This window comes from Mustela putorius, unplaced genomic scaffold (assembly GCF_011764305.1).
Source record: "Mustela putorius furo isolate JIRA1106 unplaced genomic scaffold, ASM1176430v1.1 tig00000228_pilon_pilon_pilon, whole genome shotgun sequence".
Lineage (NCBI taxonomy): Eukaryota > Metazoa > Chordata > Mammalia > Carnivora > Mustelidae > Mustela > Mustela putorius.
This window is the reverse complement of record NW_025421322.1, coordinates 16108317-16124580: the sequence shown is the minus strand read 5'-3', so window position 1 is coordinate 16124580 and position 16264 is coordinate 16108317. Positions and strand designations below refer to the sequence as shown.

The following is a 16264-nucleotide window of genomic DNA, read 5'->3' as shown; positions in this document are numbered from 1 at the left end:
GACCAAGTCATGGGGAGTCAGCTTCTCCCTCTGCCTCTCCCCCCTACTTGTGTTTTCTCTCTCGCTCTCTGATAAACAAATAAATAAAATCTTAAAAAAATAAAGAAAAAAGTTTCTGGAGCTTCAGAGTGGCTCAGATCATTAAATATCTGCCTTCACCTCAGGTCATGATCTCCAGGTCCTGGAATTGAGCCCCATGTTGGACTCCCAGCTCAGCCAGGAATCTGCTTCTCCCCTTCCTTCTGCCTCTTCCCCCACTCGTGCTTTCTCTCTGTCTCTCTCTCTTTCAAATGAATGAATAAAACCTTAAAAGAAAAAAAAAAACTTTTCAATTTAGTTGTGAAATATAAAGCGGCAGTTGTTGTCATATGCAAATGTTTTTTTATTTCTATTAATACTACTTATAATTGAAAATTCTCTTACAACTATTTATAATGAAATTATTTATTGATTACTTCATCATGTGTTTTCTAATTTGTAATTTGAGTGATAATGTATGATAATCAAATGGACAAAAATATTTTATAAATATTAATGAGTTGTTCTAAATCCATGTTCTGGTAAATTTTAGACTAAAGAACCTCACACTGGTGTCTCAGAATGCTCAGACGGAGACACTTTCTTTTTTTTTCTTGCTGAAGTAGAAGAGCTAAATTTCCTTTTTTAAATAGAAATTGATGTTAAAGTTTCTATTTAATCCAATTTTAAGGGGTGCCTGGGTGGCTCAGTCATTAAGTGTCTGCCTTTGGCCCAGGTCATGATCCCAGGGTCCAAGGATCGAGCCCTGCAGCTGGCTCCCTGCTTTGTGAGAAGACTGCTTCTCCCTTTCCTACTCCCCCTGCCTGTGTTCTCTCTCTTACTGTGTCTCTCTCTACTGAATAAATAAACAAAATCTTTAAAAAGTAAAATAATCCAATTTTAAAAATTTGTTTAAATTGGATTCTATATTATTCTGCAGTTCTCGGAGAGACTGTTGACCAAGATAGGCAAGGTCTCTGCTTGTATGGAGATGCTATTCCTAAGAACAGGGCTTCCGAAATTACTAATAAGAGAAATAGTTTCAAAAACTGAAAAAAAGAAATGTAAATATCAAAATAGCTTTATGTACTTGATGTACTCAATCGTGTATTATTTTGGGTCAGATAATGTAGTGTAGTCATATAAGGAACAAACTTTGGCTAATTAATGAAGGCTGAGGTTAGCTAACCAGATGACAATCTGGAGGAATGGCACTCTGAGATTAGCAAATGTCAAGTGTCAAGGCCTTGAATTTGCAAAGAGGTTCCCATGTCTAAGGAAGAAGATACATCAATGTGGTTAAAGTTTAGTGAAGATAAATTTGCTTCATGTGAGATGAAGGAGGAGAGTAGATGGAGACCAGAATGTCCATGCTTTGTAAGGCATGGGCAAGGAGTGCAAATTTAATTTCAAATTTAATGCAAAGCTAAGCATGGTAGTGACATGCAGTTTGGAAAAGAATGTCCTTTGTACTGAGTAAAGAACAATTTGTAGGAGTGTTCAGTAGAAGTATAAAGAGGGTGTTCAAGGGTCTAGGGGAGACCATGGGGATCTAACTAGTATAACTAAAGCAAAAATGAAGAAAAAACTCAAGATGCATTTTAGAAGCAGATGGAGATTTGCAAATGGATTGGGCCTCTGGGAATGAGGACAGTAGAGAATTCAATAGAAATTTAAGTGACCTCAGTATCTGAGCAACTTAACTTGCGATGGTGCCATTTGATGTAATGTATTGAAGAATGGAGGAATAACATGTTTGTAGATGGGATGTCAAAGTTCTCATTTAGATAGATTAAGTTTGAGATGCTCATTTGAACTCAAGTGGAGATGTTGAGTAAGTAACTTGGATGCCTTGGGTAGCTTTGGAAAACAGGCAGTACGTAGGCATGGACAATAAGAAACTTGCTTTAGTCTCTGCTTTGGTGTACTGCTACATGGTGTCCAGCATGCTGTCTTAGTTTCAACTTCCATGGAGGATTTTCCTTTTGACAACGGCATTCAGTAGTTTTTGATGTCTGCATATGGATTCACATTATGTGGGTGCGCTACATTCACAGCTTCTGCTGCTTGAGTGTTCTTTGCATAGGTAGTGTGTGCTCCCAAACAGCCTTTGCTCTGCTCTGTATTTAAGAAATGGTAGATCATCAAGTGAGGTGACGCTTCCCTGATACCCCCTAAGAGATATGGATCTTATAACACTGAGAGATATTTTCCCTCTTAATTACTGAAGAAAGCTCTCAGTCACGTTTCTTCAGAACTTCAGGAATCTCAACAGTTCTTTTGGTATTCTCTTGCCCTCTCTTTATAGTCTTTCCACTCAACTATCACCTTTCGTTCTGCCAGCTTTGCAAAAGGCCCCATCTGTGTTGCCAGCTTTTGCCTGATATTTGATAAACCTCCCCTTCAAACTGCAAGGGCAATTCTTTCAGGGACCCCAACTCTAAGAAATTACAATGCCAAATGCCTTGCTTGTCCCATAGGGAGGTGAGATTAGAGGGACAACAACTTACTTAATAAACTATGCTTCCTCCAAGGTTACTTTCCCCCCTTTATAGCCCTTTTACATAGGTAATTATGAATACTACCTTTTTATAATCAAGTCTTGCTCTGAACTTGCAAATTTAAAGATAAGTGACACTGTGTTTTTCTTATTTTTTAATATGTTTTTGTAGTAACTGGGACATAGAGAAATGACTTCAACATAGAGTTCACATCAGAATTTTACCAAGTCTGAAGTTTGAGGGAAAAATGATCACATTTATAGACTTGGGGGACAACAGAATATGGAAGATTTTTAAAGCCTGAGGACTTGATGATATCTCCAGGGTTACTCAGAAAAGAAGGTGGCCCATGACTAAGTCTCAGAGCCCTGAACCGAAATATTTCATAATGGGAGAAGGAGCCAGCAAATTACATTACAAATTACAAATTACAGACTAATGGAGCCGGTGGAGACCTAGAGAATGAAGGATCCATGAAGTGCTTGTCAAAAGAGACATGGCAAATTGTGTATCATGAGAGGATGCATCTAAGGAGTGGATAATATAAGGATGAGAAAGGAATTTGGCAAGTTCAGAGTTCAGCTTATTGACTTCTTTTTGCAAGGAACTGTTAGAAGATGATAGAATTTGTGAATAAAAATAATTATGCTTGGTGTGACAGATAAAGTGAAATATAAAATATACTATGTGGTAATAAATTTATGAAGGAGAATAAAACAGGGAAAGCTGATAGACAATGCATGGAAGAGATAAAATTTTAAATATAGTGGTCAGGGTAGCCCTTACGCAGAAAAGGTGTGGTAGCGAACATGAGGGAAAGAGCCATGCAGATATCTCAGAGAAAGTGTTCCTGGGTAAAAGACTATAAATGCAAGAGTCTTATCTACCTCTAGAGCCATTTAAGTAAAGTAGATTGTGTGGAAGTTAGGTGTGTAAATGAATACAGTGTGTGCAGAGAGTTTTTTCCAAAAGTGTCATTTTGAGGGACAGCAAAGAAATGGGTCATTCCAGAAATGTGCTGGAAGAAAACACAACTTGATCTCTCTTAATAAGAATATAAGTAAGCCTGCATAAACAATGAATCTTGGAACACTGAAAAAAATAATTTAAAAAAATGTAAGTAATTTAATTTAAATAAAATAATTTTATAATAGCAAAAATGATAATCATATAATGATATTTCTAGTAAGATTCCTGAAATATTTCTTTTTGGTTAATCTATTCCAAGGGGATTCAGGTAAATGTCCCCAAACAGACCCCTACCTTTTTTGTAATCTTGGCAGTGCAGAAATACTTACATTTTCAAAGTCATAATATCCAAGACCTATTGACAGGAGATGATGACTCCTGAAGTAAATTTTGACACATCAGAAACAGATCTCCAAATTCATTATGTGGTAAGTAGAGATAAGTATAAAGTCCTTAAAAATCCCTTTTCCACAGTTTGTTATTGACACATCATCTTGTCATATTTGCTCTTTCCCTTGATGGGAAAAAGTGATGGCTATTTCTTGAAGGTTAGGTGTTGACATTTAATGCAATTCAGCATGCATTTACTGAGCACCTGTTATATGCTTGTGCTATAAGCACTGTGAAGAATTTCAAATGAAGACCTGACCTTCAGGAAGTTATAATAAAGTTCAGTAGCCAAAGTGATTGGTAGTGTCTTCTCACAAATGGAGAATTTTTGTTGAAGTTAATGTATGAGACCTTAAAATTCTTCAAATATATATTTATATTGTATGCTATATGCATAATAGATGGCCAATAAACTAATTTAGTTCATTTCTTTAAAATTGAAAAAAATATAATTTCTCTATAGAAAAACTTTATTTTGATGTAATGGAGAAACTTGAATTTTTTATATACTTTGACAGAGACCCAATTACTACAGAAGATACAAACAAATCTATTTAAAAAAATTGTTTCATTGAGAAATTAGGGATAGAATGGGCAATAGTTTGTTTATCCAGAGTACACACTTTTCTCACTGGAAACAGTAGGTAGAGTAAAATGACCCTTAGGTTAGCCTTCAGGCTGATGTAACCAACGTTACCAACATTATATTTTTCAATATAAGGCAGAAATACAGTATTTGCTTAAAAAAAGCATGAGCTGCAACATTCTGAGTACATTGTGGCACAATTACTGAAGTGTTTTTCACCATTAATGTTGAATCTTGGGTAAATTGTTGAATTAAAATTGGAAGATGACAATCAGAAAAAAATCTCAGTTCATGACTCCATCTTTCTCACTCCCTTTTCCCCACTAAATTTTACATCACTACTTCTAGATGTGGAAGCTTCACTCTTTTGCAGAATTCTAAATTGCTAAAAAAGTGAGAATGTATAACTTTATTCTAAATTATATAGCTGAAATAATAGGTAATACGGATCTCTATATAAAGTATTTTGATATCTGTGAGATGTTTGGATTTGTTCACATTCTTAAGAAGGTCTAGCTAAAGTGACTTCATATTTATTTAAAGTAAATTGCCGCTTAGACAACCACATTTCAAGAGCAGACATTAATGGGCACAAGTCATTAATCTAAGAATGCTCTTTCAAATTTTAAAGATTAAAAAGATAGAGGTGTACAACCATATTTTTAAGATGTTTATTTTCTTTAATTTCCAATACTTTATAAAGCTTTACGTGAACTCATTTTGGCTTTGACTTTGACATGTATGATTTTTACATCACTGGAAGAGTGGACTAATTCTTTAATGTCATTTTCTTATTTAAGACATGGCAGTCTTTTTGTTTCTGATACATTGCCTCTGAACTCTGCTGGCAAGCTTATAAATCAGATCACCGACCATACATAATTTATTTCTGTAGGTAACTGAATGTGCAGTGTAGAATACAAATATGTTTTGGACAATACTTCTGTGCATCTTAAATTTAATGTGTTTAAAAGTTTACAGAATCAAGATTTATTTTCTTGTTTTATTATTTTTCTCTCATCAGTCACATACATATTATATTACAAGCAGACATGCAAGCCAGATATACACATCGTTACTCAGATATATGACTTCCAAGATGTATAAATTTGCCTTACCTCACCTTAGGAATCCTATGCTTTAAATATTTATTTTGATTTTTGGGGGGTTTGCATTAAAATTGAAAGTAATTTCCTTAATGAGGCATGCTTGTTTTTATTTCCTCCAGAGATAATTGATTGTATCTACTGTTAAGAAAACAAATCTCATGGGAGCCTCGTTTGGAAATTGAAATTTTTTTATAAGATGATGAGATATACTATAAGATTGAAAGTTATCTGAAACATTCCATAATGTGAAATAGCATGACCCTTTCTGTGTCATATACCTAATCAAATCATATTAGTATGGATATAACATATACCCATAAACCTAAAAATATTCTCTTCAGTCACAATTGATGTAGATTATATACAGGAAAGACATAGTCTAACTGTTCCTCCTAATTTTTGCATTTTTTCATTTTTTCCTAAGCTCATTTTTAAAAATGTATTAGCATCAAATCTTGGTTTTCAAAAACTTCTGTACAATTAAAAATGCCAACATAAAAACATGACATGTAAGCATAACATAGAATATAGCTTGCCCTTTTGTTTCTGAGATCTTCATATTTGCTGATCTTTTTTTGTTTGGTGTAGATTGTGTTTACATGTTTCTGTTCCTTAAAAAAATAATAATTCTTATCATTTGGTCTGTGAACATTATGTAAAAACGAATTCTTTAGTGAGCAGTGGATGGTTAATGGTTAATATAATCACATTGACATAAATATTAGAAGCCCCAAGCACTTTCTTATAGTAATGTAGAAAAAAAATCCAAGACTATAACTCAGTAATCTGGGGTGAGGGATATAGGCTACCAAGTATTTTGCTTGTTGCCTATAATTTTGGAGAATTTGGACATGGACAAAAGTCACAATACATATGATCTCTATCAGAGACTTCTGAATCATTAAATGCTAATTCAAAAATTTTAATAGAGAAAATCTTCAGACTTGTAGATCTTGTAAACCATTATGTCAGCTGAGCTTAATTATTCATTCACATGACTTTGGCTTGCTGACAGAACATAAAAAGTAAAAGCTGACAGAAGACAGGGAAGAAGAACCCTGCCAAATCTTTCATGGTTCTTATTTCCCTGCTGTCATCTTAATATTGTATCACAAGGATAATGTAGATCCAGTGAGTCTACCTAACATGTAAAACCATTACAAAAAATAAATTAGAATATATGTATTAAGATATTATGCAGAATTTTTTAAAAATACATAAATGTTGACACTTTTTCTAATCAGAGTATTTCAGAAAATATTATGTGATGTTGTAGAATGCTGCTTTTCTAAGACCTGCATGTACTTTGACAAAAACATAAATTCTGTTGGACTGTGAAGAAGAAGTATCTATAGAAAATCTTTATTCATTTCACGCCATTTTTCTGACACTAAGAATTGCAGTTATATCAAATTGTACTATGGTACATGATCCTCAGTTGACCATTATTCCGGATTTGCTTTATTTCCTTAGAATGTCTATGTTTCCTCTTTGGCACACTAGATAAATGTGAATAATATCTGTCTATATATAGATAGATGGATATAGATATAGAGAGAAACAGAACTTTATAAGATTCAGAGTTAATTTCAAAGAAAACTATGGTGGTATTCTGAAACAACATTGTGCAATTATCTAGATATGCTATGTCAGTTTTGGTCTCTTATCATTTGCTATACCTGCTATGGTACGTGATACATGACCAGACCTATGCTGACTATTGATGGTTTATTCTGAAGGATTTAGTATAACTACATTCTCTGTTATAGAAAATTTAGATTTGTGGGATACATTAGTGAATAAAAGTAATTAAATCTTTGCTTCATGAAGCTTTCTACTGTAGGTGAAAGGGGAATAGGTAATAATAAGTAAATGAGTAATTAATATATAGTAGGTTGTATGTATTTGTAAGGTGATAAGTGCTAATGGGAAAATAATAGAACAAAGTAAAATGTGCCAGACCTGCCTGGTTACGGTAGGATGGGTAATAATTTAAAATATAGTAGTCAGTTTCTGTCTGACTGACACCATGATATCTGAGCAAAGACCAGTGATGCACCTGAGTGAGCTTCTAGGGATATTTAGTGGAAGTGTTTTCAAGTAATGGAGCCAACGACCAAGTGTTCTAGGGATCCATAATTTCTTTCTTAGAATCACTTAAGAGAAGATCTATTTGTTTAAAAAATATCAAAGGTTAAATCCATTGTCATAAAAAAATAAAAATAAAAAAAAATAAAAGCAACCAAAGCAAGAGTTATCATTTTTAAATCTTCCAGATATTTTGGTATAAAATGAAGAAAAAGCCATGAAAATTAAAAAAAAAAAAAACCTATCTTCCAGAGATCATCTTTTCAAGACTTGTAGTAAAAATTTTATGTTTAGTATTTTCACTTTTCTATTTCATCAAAAGCTTCTTTTTTTAAACTAAAAGCAAAATGATGTGATGTTGTCAGTGTTGCTTGTGGGTCATGTGCAATTAGATAAATTTTAGCATATGGAGGAACATGGAAATTGTTTTATTTTTCCATATTATCAGAAGTATGTTTTCTGTGAACCACACTCCAAATATAGTTGTACTTGATTATATTCTCATTTTATTGTGGTTCATACTTTCAGCATCTTCCTGTTTTTATTTTAGTTCAAGTTTTGTAATCTGAGTTACGAAGAAGCATATTGGGAGAAGGAGAGGAAAAGGGAGTTGGGGGAAATTAGAGGTGGAGATGAACCATGAGAAACTGTAAACTCTGAGAAACAAACTAAGGGTTTTGGAGGGGAAGGGGGTGCAGGATTAGGTGAGCCTGCTGATGGGTGTTAAGGAAGGCACATAAATTGCATGGAACACTGGGTATGGTGCCTAAACAGTGAATCTTGAAACACTGAAAAAATAAAATAATAAAAAAATAGAGTTTTAAAAAATTTAAAAAAATAAAACAAAAGCAAAAAAAGGAAACATATGTAAAGCAAAAATATTTTTGAGAATAATTCTGTTACACAAAGTCCTAAACAGTATGAATGGGAGGCAGAGACAGAAACAGAGAGGGAAGGAGGGAGAGAAAGAGTGAGAGAGAGAGAAGATGAGAGGGTAATTTTCTAGTCTAAAGTTTCTATACATTGTGATAAATGTTATAGCCAAAGAAGTGTGAGAGGATTGTGGGGGTTATGAAGAGAAGAAGTTAACATAACCTGAAGGATACCTGAAATTATTTCCTTGTTACAATGATGCTTAACCTAACTCTAAAAGCAAGACATTGTAAAATAGAGAGGAGTTACAGAAGGCATTCCAGAAAGAGGAAAAAGCATATTCAAAGGTTTAGTTATGATAGAGCACATATTTCCATGAAAATAGAAAAAAAAATATAGCAAGGGTAAGGTAAGGAGGTGAACAAATTGAGAAACTGAGATTTAGTAGATAAATAAGATTCCAGTCTTGCACATGCCCAGAAATATGTATAAATTGTTTTTGTGAATATATCTCTCACATGAACTCATAAGCAAATTGTATATAACAAATTAACTTTCTTCTAAATATAGGTCTATTTAATTGAAGTTATTCTTATCGAATATTATTTATCAGAAACTTGGACATAAAAATAAAATTATAAGTACAAATATTTAAAAGATCTTAATTATAAATGCCTATATTCATATTAATAAACCCTACATTATTTTTTTCTCTTTTTTTAAAAAATATTTTATTTATTTATTTGACAGAGATCACAAGTAGGCAGAGAGGCAGGCAGAGAGAGGGGAGGAGGAAGCAGGCTCCCCGCTGAGCAGAGAGCCAGATATGGGGCTCAATCCCAGGACCCTGGGATCACCATCTGAGCTGAAAGCAGAGGCTTTAACCCACTGAGCCACTCAGGCCCCACCCCCTCCTTATGATAGAAGGGAAATGTAGATCCAATATCCTTAAATTTGTTTTACTATTGTGTTTATTCAGTAAACACTATTCAAAGATATTCATACAAATATACTATGAAATATTTCTACTATGATATTAATTTAGTGAACATTCCTAATTCAATGGACTTCATAGAATACTATACCATATAAAATTAGTTTTAAAATACATTCTATTTTCTTTTTTTTTTCAGGTAATCAAAAATTAGGTTCTTTAAAATTTTTATTAACATATAATATATTATTAGCTCTAGGGGTAAAGATCTGTGAATCTTCAGGTTTACACACTACACAGCACTCACCATAGCACATACCTTCCTCAAGGTCCATAACCCAACCACACTCTCCTTACCCCTCTACCCCCGGCAACCCTCAGTTTGTTTTGTGAGATAGAGTCTCTTATGGTTTGTCTCTCTCCTGATCCCATCATATTTCATTTTCTTTTTCCTTCCCTAACCTTCCAAACCCCCCAATTTGCCTCTCAACTTCCTCATATCAGGGAGCTCATATGATAATTGCCTTTCTCTGATTGACTTATTTCACTCAGCATAATACCCTTTAGTTCCATCCATATTGTTGCAAATGGCAAGATTTCATTTCTTTTGATTGTTTCATAGTATTCCATTGTATATATATACCATATCTTCTTTATCCATTCATCTGTTGATGGACCTCTAGGTTCTTTTCATAATATGGCTATGGTGGACGTTGCTGCTACAAAATTCGGGTGCATGTGCCCTTTCAGATCAGTACATTTGTATTTTTAGGGTGAATACCCAATAGTGTGATTGTTGTCTTGAGGGTAGCTCTATTTTCAACTTTTTGAGGAACCTCCATGTTGTTTTTCAGAGTGGCTGTGTCAGCTTGCATTCCCACTAACAGTGTAGGAAGTTTCCCCTTTCTCTGTATCCTCTCCAGCATCTGTCTTTTCCTGAGTTGTTAATTTTAGCCATTCTGACTGGCGTGTGGTGGTATCTCATTGTGGCTTTGATTTGTATTTTCCTGATGCCAAGTGATATGGAGCACTTTTTCATGGGTCTGTTGGCCATCTGGATGTCTTCTTTGCAGAAATGTCTGTTCATGTCCTCTGCCCATTTCTTGATTGGATTATTTGTTCTGTGGGTGTTGAGTCTGATAAGATCTTTATAGATTTTGGATGTTAGCTCTTGTTCTGATATATCGTTTGCAAATATCTTCTCCATTCGGTCAGTTGTCTTTTGGTTTTGTTGACTGTTTCCTTTGCTTGCAAAAGCTTTTGATCTTGATGAGGTCCCAATAGTTCATTTTTGGCCTTGCTTCCCTTGCCTTTGGCAATGTTTTTAGGAAGAAGTTGCTGCAGCTGGGGTTAAAGAGGTTGCTGCCTGTTTTCTCCTCAATAATTTTGATGGATTCCTGTCTCACATTGAGGTCTTTCATCCATTTTGAGTCTATTTTTGTGTGTGGCATAAGGAAATGATCAAGTTTCATTCTTTTGCATGTGGCTGTCCAATTTTCCCAATACCATTTGTTGGAGAAACCGTCCTTTTCCCATTGGACATTCTTTCCTGCTTTGTCAAGGATTAGTTGACCATAGAGTTGAGGGTCTATTTCTGGGCTTTCTATTTTGCTCCACTGATCTATGTGTCTGTTTTTGTGCCAGTACCATACTGTCTTGATGATGACAGCTTTGTAATAGAGCTTGATGTCTGGAATTGTGATGCCACCAACTCTTTCTTTTTCAACATTCCTCTGGCTATTCAAGGTCTTTTCTGATTCCAGATAAATTTTAGGATTATTGGTTCTATTTCTTTGAAAAAAATGGATGGTATTTTGATAGGGATTGCATTAAATGTGTAGATTACTTTAGGTAGCATAGACATTTTCACAATATTTGTTCTTCTAATCCATGAGCATGGAATGTTTTTTCATTACTTTGTATCTCCCTCAATTCCTTTCATGAGTACTTTATAGTTTTCTGAGTACTGATACTTTACCTCTTTGGTTAGGTTTATTCTTTGGTATCTTGTGGTTTTGGGTGCAATTGTAAATGGGACTGACTCCTTAATTTATCTTTCTTCTGTCTTATTGTTGGTGTAGAGAAATGCAACTGATTTCTGTGCATTGATTTTATATCCTGACACTTTATTGAATTCCTATATGAGTTCTAGCAGATTTGGAGTGAGTCTTTTGGGTTTTTCACCTAAAATATCATATCATCTGAAGAGAGTGATAGTTTGACTTCTTCTTTGCCAATTTTGATGCCTTTAATTTCTTTTTGTTGTCTGATTGCCAAGGCTAGGACTTCTAGTACTATGCTGAATAGCAGTGGTGATAATGGATATCCCTGCCATGTTCCTGACCTTAGCAGAAAAGTTCTCAGTTTTTCCCCATTGAAAATGATATTTGTGGTAGGTTTCTCATAGATGGCTTTGATGATATTGAGGTATATACTCTCTATCCCTACACTTTGAAGAGTTTTGATCAAGAAAGGATGTTGTACTTTGTCAAATGATTTTTGTTTTTTTCTTTTTTTTTTTAAAGATTTTATTTATTTATTTGACAGAAAGAGATCACAAGTAGGCAGAGAGGCAGGCAGAGAGAGAGAGGAAGGGAAACAGGCTCCCTGCTGAGCAGAGAGCCCGATGCGGGGCTCAATCCCAGGATCCCGAGACCATTACCCGAGCTGAAGGCAGAGGCTTAACTCACTGAGCCACCTAGGCACCCCTACTTTGTCAAATGATTTTTCAACATTTATTAAGAGTATCACATGTGTCTTGTTCTTTCTTTTATTAATGTATTATATCACATTGATTGATTTGCGGATGTTCAACCAACATTGCAGCCCAGGAATACATCCCACTTGGTCATGGTGAATAATCCTTTTAATGTACTGTTGGATCCTATTGGGTAGTATCTTGGTGAGAATTTTCGCATCTGTGTTCATCAAAGATATTTGTCTGTAATTCTCTTTTTTGATGAGGTTTTTATCTGGCTTTGGGATCAAGGTAATGCTCGCCTCATAAAACGAGTTTGGAAGTTTCCTTCCATTTCTATTTTTTGGAACATTTTCAGGAGAATAGGAATTAATTCTTCATTACATGCTTGATAGAATTTCCCTGGGAAGCTGTCTGACCGTGGGCTCTTGTTTTTTGGGAGATTTGTTGACTGCTTCAATCTCCTTCCTGGTTATGGGTCTGTTCAGGTTTTCTATTTCATCCTGTTCATCCTGCTTCTGTTTTGGTAGTAGTTTATCTGTCTCTAAGAATGTATCCATTTCTTCCAGATTGTCAAATTTACTGGTGTATAGTTACTCATAATATGTTCTTTTAACTGTTTGTATTTCTTTGGTGTTGGCTGTGATCTCTCCATTCATGATTTTATTAATTTGGGTCCTTTCTCTCTCTCTCTTTTTTTTTTTTTTTTGTTAAATATGGCCAGGGATTTATCAATCTTATTAATTCATTCAAAGAACCAGCTCCTAGTTTTGTTGATTTGTTCTATTGTTTTTTTGTTTTGTTTTGTTTTATTTTTTGTTCTTTTGTTGTTGTTGTTTTTGTTTCTATTTCATTGTTTTCTGCTCTGATCTTTATTATTTCTATTCCCTTCCTGGGTTTAGGCTTTCTTTGTTGTTCTTTCTCCAGCTCCTTTAGGTGTAGGGTTATGTTATGTATAAAATACATTCTATTTTTAAAAATATATTTGGAGAACTCTTTGAAGAACAAAATTTTGTGTGAGCTGAAATATGATGTAGAAAAGGAGAACCCAGTTTGTCATGTTAATAGTTATTAGCTTTAAAATTGTGTATGAAGATAAAATGGCATGAAGAAAAAGAAAATATCCAAAAATAAAAGGGAGTCATTTTCTGACTCTAACCATAACAAATTTGTCAGTATAGAGTTTTGTTTTAGCTGGGAAATCTAGAGATAATTGCACGTGGTTATCTTTGTTTTTTTGTTTCATGTTTTTCTTTAAATTCCAGTTAGTTAACATATAGTATAATATTAGTTTCAGATATAGAATTTACTGATTCATAACTTGCATACAACACCCAGTGCTCATCACAAGTACCCTCTTTAATGTCCATCACCCTTTTAGCCCATCCCCTAGCCACTTCCCCTGTGGTTACCCTCAGTTTGTTCTCTTTAGTTAACAGTATCTCTTATGGTCTTTCTCCCTTAATTTTTTTTTCTTTCCCTTATGTTCATCTGTTTTGTTTCTAAAATCCACATATGGGTGAAATCATATTGTATTTCTCTTTCTCTGAATGACTTATTTTGCTCAGCATAATACACTCTAGCTCTATCCATGTCATTGCAAGTGGCCAGATTTCTTTATTTTTGATGGATGAGTACCTCTTCTTTATCCATTCATCAGTCAATGGATGTTTGGGCTCTGTCCATAATTTGGCTATTGTTGATAATGCTGCTATAAACATCAGGGTGCATGTTCCCTTTGAATCAGTATTTTTGTATCCTTTGGGTAAATACCCAGTAGTGCAGTTGCTGGGTCATAAAGTAGTTCTTTTTTTTTTTCCTTTTTCCTTTTTTTTTTATATATAATTTTTTATTTTTTATAAACATATATTTTTATCCCCAGGGGTACAGGTCTGTGAATCACCAGGTTTACACACTTCACAGCACTCACCAAATCACATACCCTCCCCAATGTCCATAATCCCACCCCCTTCTCCCAAACCCCCTCCCCCCGGCAACCCTCAGTTTGTTTTGTGAGATTAAGAGTCACTTATGATTTGTCTCCCTCCCAATCCCATCTTCTTTCATTTATTCTTCTCGTACCCACTTAAGCCCCCATGTTGCAACACCACTTCCTCATATCAGGGAGATCATATGATAGTTGTCTTTCTCCGCCTGACTTATTCGCTAAGCATGATATGCTCTAGTTCCATCCATGTTGTCGCAAATGGCAAGATTTCATTTCTTTTGATGGCTGCATAGTATTCCATTGTGTATATATACCACATCTTCTTGATCCATTCATCTGTTGATGGACATCTAGGTTCTTTCCATAGTTTGGCTATTGTGGACATTGCTGCTATAAACATTCACACTGCCCTCACTGAAATGGACAGATCATCCAAGCAAAAGATCAGCAAGGAAATAAAGGCCTTAAACGACACACTGGACCAGATGGACATCACAGATATATTCAGAACATTTCATCCCAAAGCAACAGAATACACATTCTTCTCTAGTGCACATGGAACATTCTCCAGAATAGATCACATCCTTGGTCCTAAATCAGGACTCAACCGGTATCAAAAGATTGGGATCATTCCCTGCATATTTTCAGACCACAATGCTCTAAAGCTAGAACTCAACCACAAAAGGAAGTTTGAAAAGAACCAAAATACATGGAGACTAAACAGCATCCTTTTAAAGAATGAATGGGTCAACCGGGAAATTAAAGAAGAATTGAAAAAAATCATGGAAACAAATGATAATGAAAATACAACGGTTCAAAATCTGTGGGACACAACAAAGGCAGTCCTGAGAGGAAAATATATAGTGGTACAAGCCTTTCTCAAGAAACAAGAAAGGTCTCAGGTACACAATCTAACCCTACACCTAAAGGAGCTGGAGAAAGAACAAGAAAGAAACCCTAAGCCTAGCAGGAGAAGAGAAATCATAAAGATCAGAGCAGAAATCAATGAAATAGAAACCAAAAAAACAATAGAACAAATCAACGAAAGTAGGAGCTGGTTCTTTGAAAGAATTAATAAAATTGATAAACCCCTGGCCCGACTTATCAAAAAGAAAAGAGAAAGGACCCAAATAAATAAAATCATGAATGAAAGAGGAGAGATCACAAATAACACCAAAGAAATACAAACTATTATAAGAACATACTATGAGCAACTCTACGGCAATAAATTTGACCATCTGGAAGAAATGGATGCATTCCTAGAAACATATAAACTACCACAACTGAACGAGGAAGAAATAGAAAGCCTGAACAGACCCATAACCAGTAAGGAGATTGAAACAGTCATTAAAAATCTCCGAACAAACAAAAGCCCAGGGCCAGACGGCTTCCCAGGGGAATTCTACCAAACATTTAAAGAAGAACTAATTCCTATTCTCCTAAAACTGTTCCAAAAAATAGAAATGGAAGGAAAACTTCCAAACTCATTTTATGAGGCCAGCATCACCTTGATCCCAAAACCAGACAAGGATCCCACCAAAAAAGAGAGCTATAGACCAATATCCTTGATGAACACAGATGCGAAAATACTCAACAAAATACTAGCCAATAGGATTCAACAGTACATTAAAAAGATTATTCACCACGACCAAGTGGGATTTATTCCAGGGCTGCAAGGTTGGTTCAACATCCGCAAATCAGTCAATGTGATACAACACATCAATAAAAGTAAGAACAAGAACCATATGATACTCTCAATAGATGCTGAAAAAGCATTTGACAAAGTACAGCATCCCTTCCTGATCAAAACTCTTCAAAGTGTAGGGATAGAGGGCACATACCTCAATATCATCAAAGCCATCTATGAAAAACCCACCGCAAATATCATTCTCAATGGAGAAAAACTGAAAGCTTTTCCGCTAAGGTCAGGAACACGGCAGGGATGTCCATTATCACCACTTTTTTTTTTTTTTTTTTTTTTTTTGAGAAACCTCCATACTGTTTTTCAGAGTGGCTACACCAGTTTGCAATCCCACCAACAGTATAATAGTGTTCCCCTTTCTCCACATCCTCACCAACATCTGCTGTATCCTGTGTGGTTAATTTTAGTCATTCTAAGAGGTATGGGTTGGTTCAAATGCGTGTTTTAT

At 34.8% G+C, this 16264-nt stretch overlaps 1 protein-coding gene across 1 annotated transcript in view; it reads left to right on the top strand.

Moving 5' to 3' along the window:
* CSMD3 (CUB and Sushi multiple domains 3) overlaps positions 1–16264 on the top strand; it is a 1237422-nt gene that overhangs the window by 397450 nt on the left and 823708 nt on the right. The window lies entirely within an intron of this gene.